The following is an 8,683-nucleotide window of genomic DNA, read 5'->3' as shown; positions in this document are numbered from 1 at the left end:
AGTATTACAGGGTTCGTACGTTTTTTGTAATCTGAAATTTCCTGACTTTCCCAGGTATTCCAGCCTGAGAATAAGATTTTTCCATTAACGCTTCAAGAAACATGACGCTGATTAATGACAATTTTTTTTACACATTAATACCAATACCTTTAATATTACATGATGACTATCTTACTGTCTCACTATCAATTTACAAACAATAGAATATTTCGTATTAAATAATATGTATGAAGTGGTGCGACGGAACAAAAATTTCAGTGCAATCTTTTTTTCTCAAGATCGACGGTACTTTTTGTTTTGTTAAAATAAAAAATCAGTAAAAGTTTTCGAAACTGTAAAATTGAATCAAATTGTAATATAATATCCATTATTATGTTTTGAAACTTTTTCTTTAACAACTTTTGTACTCCGAACAAACAGCTAAGTTTTCCTTTGTATGGGTTTGAATTTTTATCTTTATATTTAAAAATGTAAACGATCCGAAGAAATAAATAAATAAGCATATAATTTACGCATATATGGTAAATACGTCGTTATTGATCGGTCAAAACAAAAAAAAAAAATCGGGAGTTATTTTTCTACTCGGATTATCAAAGCCCCTCTCCTTGTTAATCCGGCGCGATTTGCCGAGTTTCTACTGTCCGTTTTCCCTTACAACTACGTCACATGCTACGTGTGGCATTCGTGAAACGCCGTCGACACTCTGCATCGAGCTAACTTGACGTTGCCACCCGCAGAGAAACGGATATGTGTATAACACAGGTATTATGCATACTTGACTTCTAAAAGGTAAAAAAGAACGTAACGAAAAAGAGGATGAAGGGATGAATGGAAGGCAAAAAATAAGAGAAGTAGAGCAAACTGCACCATTTGTGCTCACGTGTTGTAGGTACCTACGTTTTACTCCTCTTTATTTTTCAAAGGCTAACGATAATTACGAAATTTTATGCAAAGAATCGTTCAATCTTTGCCTGAGCTTGTATTTTCGATATTCATTCATTCATCGATTTTTTCCCCTTTTTTCTTCACAGCCTTTCTTCTTTCAATAAATATTCCATGTCTTTGTAGGCAATTTTTTGCTATCCCGCACTTTCGAATTCTCTGTAGTTCAACGCCTTACTAGAAAAATCACTTCAATCTTACCGAACAAGTTTGAAATTCGATTCGAATAATCTGACGAAAAAAAGATGACGGGAGGAAAAGTCAATATACGAGGGTGAAAAGGAAAGAATTGAATAATTGATGACTTGTCTCGAGAAAAGAATTGATATCTGTGACAAAAATACGAAATAGAACGAAAGATAAAGTTTTGCGGTAAAGTCGAATAAGACTCAAAAACCGACTTCCATCAATTTGCTGTTAGATGTATTATTTTTCTTTTTTTTCTTTTTATTTGAATTTTCTTTTTTTTTTTCTTGCTTCGGATTCCCTGGATTATTTTCCCACTTGACGTATCCTTCGCGTTTCTCTTCCCCTCGAATCGAGGAGATTCTTGGGCGTCACGAAGCAGACCCAGACTGACGGGCCGTCTGAAAAATCACTCACTTGATCAATACCTGCTACACCTGCAGTCGGAGGTAGTTTGTCCCTCGAGTGAAAGCCTCGCCCGCCTCCTTCAACTTTACCAGAATTTTTTCCCGCAGCTGCGAGTATAATCACAGAGCGAGAGAGAGTAGCAGAAGAAAACGAAACATTTCTAGTACATCTGACACCCTCTGCGAGAGGAAAAATGAACACACTGAGGGTGAAAAAAACTAACCGTTTCGCACTTTCCCTTTACAGGTTGCGACGCGACGCAATGCGATACGATGCGATGCTTGACATTTTGCACATCGTTCGTATATATCCGAGATTTATATCATGCAGACGAAAATAAGAAGGGAATTATATGAGAGAGATTGTCGGAGATGCGTATGAAGGTGAATGCAGATACAGAAACGGTAAAAAACAAAATAAAAAACGATTCATCCATTTCTCTCAACTACTTTTATCTTTTGAAATCACCCAATTTTCATCGCATTTTCGAATCTGTATATTCAACCGAGAAAGAAAAAAATTTATAATTGATTGAGAAAAGTTTTCAGGCCTCGAAATGTTTATACAATTTTTTTTTTTTTTTTCTTCTCGAATCGCGAGGCGAGACTGTTTTGAATTCGTCCGAGTTTGGATCACTACTTTTTTTCTTTACAAAAAAATTAGCAATTTTTGAAACCAGTCAGGTCATATAAAAAAATTGTCTTTACAGCTTGTTCAACGGTATATTGCTACCAGATATTTCGCAGATACAAATTTTCCACAATACGAACATTGTGTCAGAGTTTTTAATTTTTCGGGTTTCAATTTCTTTTCTATAAAACCATTGGAACCGCTTTGATGACAATTTTTTAACCGAATTTAGACGTTCCTCGAGATGTTAATTTTGGCACTTCCAATATTGATAAAATTATGTTTTCAAATCCATTGTTGTAACGTTGAAAACAAACGATAACTTGTTTGTTCAGGCAGTTTTCTAGTACCACCAACAGTTTGTTCTCTATACCGACTTGAAAAAACAAAATTCCATTTTTCAAAGGAATCGTCCTAAGAATCGAAAGTAATCCATACGTGACTTTTATCGAATAGTGCCACAAGCCCACGGGATGTAAAAATTATCCGCGAAATCTACCGAAAAAAGTAACCGAGATGACGAGGAGATTCCTCGTTCAAGTTGTTTGAAAAACTCGGTCCTACGAAAAAAAAAAAAAAAAAAACATGAAAAAAAAATTTTCATTCACCGTTTTCACCACTTTCGGGAATAAAAAATAATTTCGTATAAAACGAAAATCGGACGTTCGCTCCGCCAAAATCGCGGACCGTTTTCGTCTCGGTTCGGTAAAAAGGAAATTCGTCCCTCGGACAGCGCGGGTGGGGACGATCACTCCTATCTCCCGGGCAGCGATAACGATCCCGTAAATCCTTTGTTTCCATAAGAAGATTACTTCCCGGGATGTAGTCACTTCGGGGGCTGGTTACAGGGTGTATATATCGCTTTCATCGCGGGGCGTTAGTTTCGCGGAGAATCGTTTATACAGCTCCCTTCTAAGCTAAGCCTTCGTAATTCCGCGCACACTTAGAACCGGGAGAGGTTGACGAGTCCCGGGGGAGCAGAAGCCCGCGACTTCCACCCCCACCCCCCTTGCAACCTTCAGCTATTCGATATCAATTCAATCCATTCGATGAAAGGGTTGCGCCGTTCCGATTCAGGATGTCGATACGGATTTATGGGGATCCCGCAAACATCACTTTCTCTCCTTCTTTCTACCCGTTTTCTACAAATGTCCGAAAATGACATTTCCATTTTCGGAACTCTTGATGATTAACTGCGATTCTTAAAGTGTTTTCAGCGCTATGTCGGGTTACCGACTCGAGACTTTTTACCGGAATCCATCTCATTTCTTTGTAGAACTTTAACCCTTACTTGGCACCGTCCAAGTGGTTTGGTTTTTCTCCAAATCTTAAATGAAAATTGTTTAAATAACAATGGAAATAAAATATTTTGATAAAAATACATGGTTAATTTTTTCACAAAATTTCCTACTTCATTCCTCAGAACAATAGCCTTTTTTTTCAACAAGTCACTTGAAAACTATTTCTTTTCTTGTAGCAATACATTAGTCGAATACTCAGCAAAAATTTTTTGCAGTAATGGTCATTTTTCCATTTTTTTTTCCATTTCGTATTGCCTTGTAAGATAAGTTTTGATCTACGAAAAAAACAATCCATTTTCCAATCACATTACAAAATTTCAATAGATAGGTACATCAGTTTTTGAGAAATCGTGCCTACCGACCTGAAAAGTATAGTTTTGCGAAAAGAACGACATACGCTCGACCCCAATCAGAATAATTTTCAAAGGCTCTCTCTCTCCTAGACTTTTACTCCAATAGACTTGAATCTTTGTAAAAATATTCACGACGCGTTGCACTATTGTCGAAGGAAAAATTTTATTATCTTTTCTAATGGATTTTCCTAAATTTCGCAACCCAATGTAACCCCTTAAATTATAAAACGCAAAATTCCGAGACAAGAAGAGTATCGCGTAGAGATAATCCGCCTCGGTCGTAAACGTTGGAAATAAAGGCAGAACCCTCCGCCTCTTCTAAGCCACGGTATATCTATCGTCGTCGAAGAATCGACACTTGGGTGGGACATTTATGAGGATCGGTCGGATCGACGGTCCGCGCGATCCAAGATCGAGAGCTGCATCAACGAGGGGAAGGCGCGAGGGGCGGGGGAGGTGAAGGGGTAGGTTACACCTCTCCACCTCCTCCAAGTACCCTCTAAAATCCGTATCTGTCCCGAAAGCCGTATATACGATAGATATATGTAGGTAGTGTAGGTATGCCTCATACTCGATACACCCCGTTATCCTCGACTCAGGCCGACGCTGCTGCAGCTTCAACTTTATCGACTGACAATTTATTAATCGACAGATTCATTGCCTCCGCCCCCTTCCCTCCTCCTCCTTCCCCGCCACTCGACTCGATACTAGTCTCCCATGATATACCGCCACCGATAAAATCCCTCCCTCCCTCCTTCCCTCCCTCCCTCTCTTCATCCCTTGCGAGACTCGTTCGACCTCTCCTAGACTCGCAGGTCGACGGTTTTTATAAGGCTGAATCGACCGGTCCGTAAAAAATCTAAGGTTAGGAAGGAGAAAAAAAAAAAAACAGTTTAAAAAATGTCCGGCAATGCTTATTGTATCTTTACTAATTGTAAGTACAATAGTGACGGAAGCTGTGACGAGCTGCTTTGCACACATAGACGATTTGAGTAGAGGTTTGGTGTTTGGAAAAGTTAAAATTACAAAACACTGGTGATCTTGGGCCGTTTTTACAACGTATAATTTAGATTTCAATGAGAATTTCTACCCAGTTGATGAAGCTTGTCAAATTGCAGTTGACTACAAGCTGAACCGTGAATTTATTTCGTTATGATAATTAAAGAATGTTGATCGAAATATTTTTGTTGTAAACTTGTGAACAATTTATATAACATTTTGATAGAGAATTCGAGTTTAATTTTCAACAATCCGTCAGAGATTCACTATCAGTGTATAATATACCACAAGTGCAATATCATTTCATTGTACAGAAAAGTTTAATACGCATAAAATTTGACGATTTAAATTAAGTGTCTTTCCTCCGTGACTTCCGTTGTTTTTTTTTTTTTAAACGAAAAACGATGACAGTTGCAGAATTTTTTTTTTGTCCATAATCAATAATGGCGAGGGTCATACGTTGTTTGGGTTCGCATGGAATTATCCCCAGCGGAGGAGGGTAGCGAGGAGAAATGAAAAAAAAAAAGAAAGACGTCGAAGAAGAGGAATACAAAAAAAAACGTTAGAAAATGAGAACAACAGGATGAAAAGCGAAAAGAAAAGGAAGATAAGAAAAAACGGGGAAATTCATAAGAGGTAGGATGAAAGTACAAGGGGGAGTAAAAGAGGGCAGGAGGAATTCCCGAGCGAAGGAAAGGAAAGCGAAGGAAGGAAGGAAGGAAGGAAGGGGGGAGAGTAAAGAAAAGGCACGCGGTTTATACTACATCAGCTGCTTTGCATGTCGTTGTTATTCAGAAATAGTCACAAACCGCGGCCGGGTAGAAGCCGAGTTTTGGGGGTTGGGGTGGGGGTGGTATTCTCTCTCCTCCCCCTCATCCCTCTGATCCAGCTGCAAGATGTTTTATTAATGAAAATGAAGAAGCTTCTTATATTTCCCTTCATTCCGCTCCGTCTCGTCTTAGGCAGAGTCGCCCCTTTCATTCCCATCTCGAGTGATATTATTCCCCGTGTCTCACAGCGGGTTCCATCCCCCGATTTTCCGCCCTCTCTATCTGCCCTCCCGTTTTTAATATTTCTCGCCGAGCCTCCCGCCGCTCCGAGAGGAACATTGCTCCGAACAAGGGTGGTTATCAATTAAATCAATGAAAGGAAATTTTGCCCGACTGAAAAGAAAAGAATATCACGACGAAGAGAATCGGACTTGACGGAAAGAAGAAGAATTCTTTACTTTCGGTGGAAAAAAAACCGTTTCGTACGATCCTTATTTTCATAGAAAATTAATATCGAACTCGATGCCTTGTCACCGAATGAACGTTGCCAATTTTTTCACCAAATTCCGTACAAAACTGGTTATCATCGAATTGAAGAGAAAATTAACACCGACGAAGAAAATCACCCGAAATGTAAATTGCCGATTTTCTTCACTCCGTGATAAGTTCTAGTGCATAAAAAAACATTGAATACTCATTTTTTTTCACCATCCAATTCGGAATGTTAAGGAGTCAGAAACGCCCCTAAAGTTGACTGGCTATAAATCAAATTTTTACAACCCGTCGTTGATGAGATTAATTTTGGTGATAAAACTAATTAGACAATATTCGCCATCGCCAGACGATAATATGCGCAATGTTCTACCCTCAAGGGTCGCATCCCTTATTTGTTGGGGTAGGCCTAAGGGTTGATTTTTTCCCCCTTGAACGGCTGAATCAGCGCATGAGAAAACAAGTATTCAATATTTTTAAATGTACCACGATTACGGTTTGTACCGTTTAAAATCATATCTATTTTTATGATTTTTTATTTTTTTTTTCAAGAAAATGAAAACACTTGAAGCAATTTCAGTTTGAAGGTTTTATGATTCGTAGTTCCAAAAACGTGTTAGAATTTTTTTCTAAAAAAACTCCTAAAAATAGATATGATTTCAAACCGTCCAAGCTGAACCCTCCTCCTTAAGCACCTGACCAGAGAACGAGTGAAGGAGGTTGAAGAACCGATCAAGGAGTCTGTGTCACGGTCTGGCTGCCCGGTAAAGTAAGAATAAAGAAAAAGGGGGGATGAGAAGGGGAGAAAAAGAAGCGGAGGAAATCTGCGGCCGCAGAAAGCGGAAAATAATAACGAGAAAAGTTCCCCTTGAGCGTTGCTCGGCACTATACCTTGTTGGACACTCAAGTGCGCGTGGTCAGCCGAAGAGTTGCTGCTGCCTCGGCTTCCACGCTGCGAGGTATGGATCTAATCCAACATGAGCCCCGGTTACGTCCGTGTATATATATATACGGATCGTTGAACCACGCCAGATTAATAGATACAACCGCGCACCAAACCGCCAGCTTATTCCTCGCCCTTGAGAAGGGGAAACGTCGCTTCTTCTAAACCTTCGTCGGAGCGTGGAACAACCACACGCGATATCCGTCCTTTTTTCTACCCCCCTTTTCGTAAGCCGGTCCCTTATTTTGCTCCGCTGTGCTTCTTCGTTTTCTATTTAGTCTTATTTTCCATGTTCTCATCTCAGTTGCCAAAATAACGACGAAGAGGAAGAGAGATTTTCTTCGTACCTTCGGTATTTAATGATACTGAGGTTTTCACCGAACTTAACCAGCTGTTGATCTCAGACATGTAAGAAACCAAGTTACGACAGGAAAAAGTTCGTTTGCTCGACTTGATCGTGGTGACTGGATACAAATTTTTCTCCAAAGTTCAGACGTCGAATCGAACGTTCATAGAATGACAAGATACCTCGAACAGTTCCCAGTGATTTCACGTAGCTGAAAGTTCAGGCTTGAACAGTGATTCCAACTTACTCCAAGTGACTTTAACTCGTTCCAAATGATTTCCCAATTAACGAAGACCTGACTCTCAACACAGTCAAGCTTGCGAGATATCGAATGAAACGGTGATTCGAGACGAATTCAGATTTTTATATTTCACGATGAGTCGCGTCCTGCGGATCGCGAGGTGAACGATAACGATTGTTTGTCCATTAACCGTGGTTCGTTTTATTATCTAGTTAAGGTAGCGTGGGCCCTGAGTTATGTGGGTCACGTCGGTGAAAGAGAGGATCATCATTCGTATCGTTCGAGAGGTGAAATAATCGATTGTTAACCGGCGCGTTTATTGGCGGTATATATAGCGGGGTGCTTGGCTCAGATCGAAGGGTCATAATCCGACATAATCGTCGTCGAAGTTGCGAGGGACGAACGAGTGCCACGGATACGGTATTCGATAAAAATATTCCCCCCTTGCGGAGGTTGCGACGTCGAATTTCATATTCAAACGGCGGCCAGAAATAACGGAAGATAATGAGACTGGGATCAGGGTTCGTGTCCCAGGGTGATCCAAGAAGAAGAAGAAGAAGAAGAAGAAGAAGAAACGGAACGCTTTGCGGTACTAATGAAGGATGAATTTCTGCCGTTTCTTTGGCTCTGGATTCCAAAAATAAACAAGACCAATTCGGCGGGGCGGAGTTTGTCTGCAGATAAATGCCGCGATATTGTATCGGAGGAGGCTCCGATAAACGACCCGCATTTATTTATCCCCCTAATACTATCGGCCGGGACGAGGGGGAGGGAAAAAAGGAAGATGGAATAATAAGAGATAGAAGCAAAACAACCCGACGACAAAAGACGGAACGAAACCAACCCAGTCGGAAAAGGATTTCGTAGCATTCCGTCGAGCAAGCGAATGTATGTTATCCAAACAATTGACCCTGCTGAGATAAGAAGAATTTTTCAACCTACGTCTGGGATTACCGGCATGAATTGCCCGTCCTTTGATCAGGGGTGAAAGGGCCGAAATAAAATATCGGATCCAAAGATTCGTAAGAAGAATTTCACTCCGACCAACAAACGATTCAAACGAATTCTGGGT

This window comes from Neodiprion lecontei, chromosome 7 (genome assembly GCF_021901455.1).
Source record: "Neodiprion lecontei isolate iyNeoLeco1 chromosome 7, iyNeoLeco1.1, whole genome shotgun sequence".
Taxonomy (NCBI): domain Eukaryota; kingdom Metazoa; phylum Arthropoda; class Insecta; order Hymenoptera; family Diprionidae; genus Neodiprion; species Neodiprion lecontei.
Note: the sequence above shows the minus strand (reverse complement) of the source record.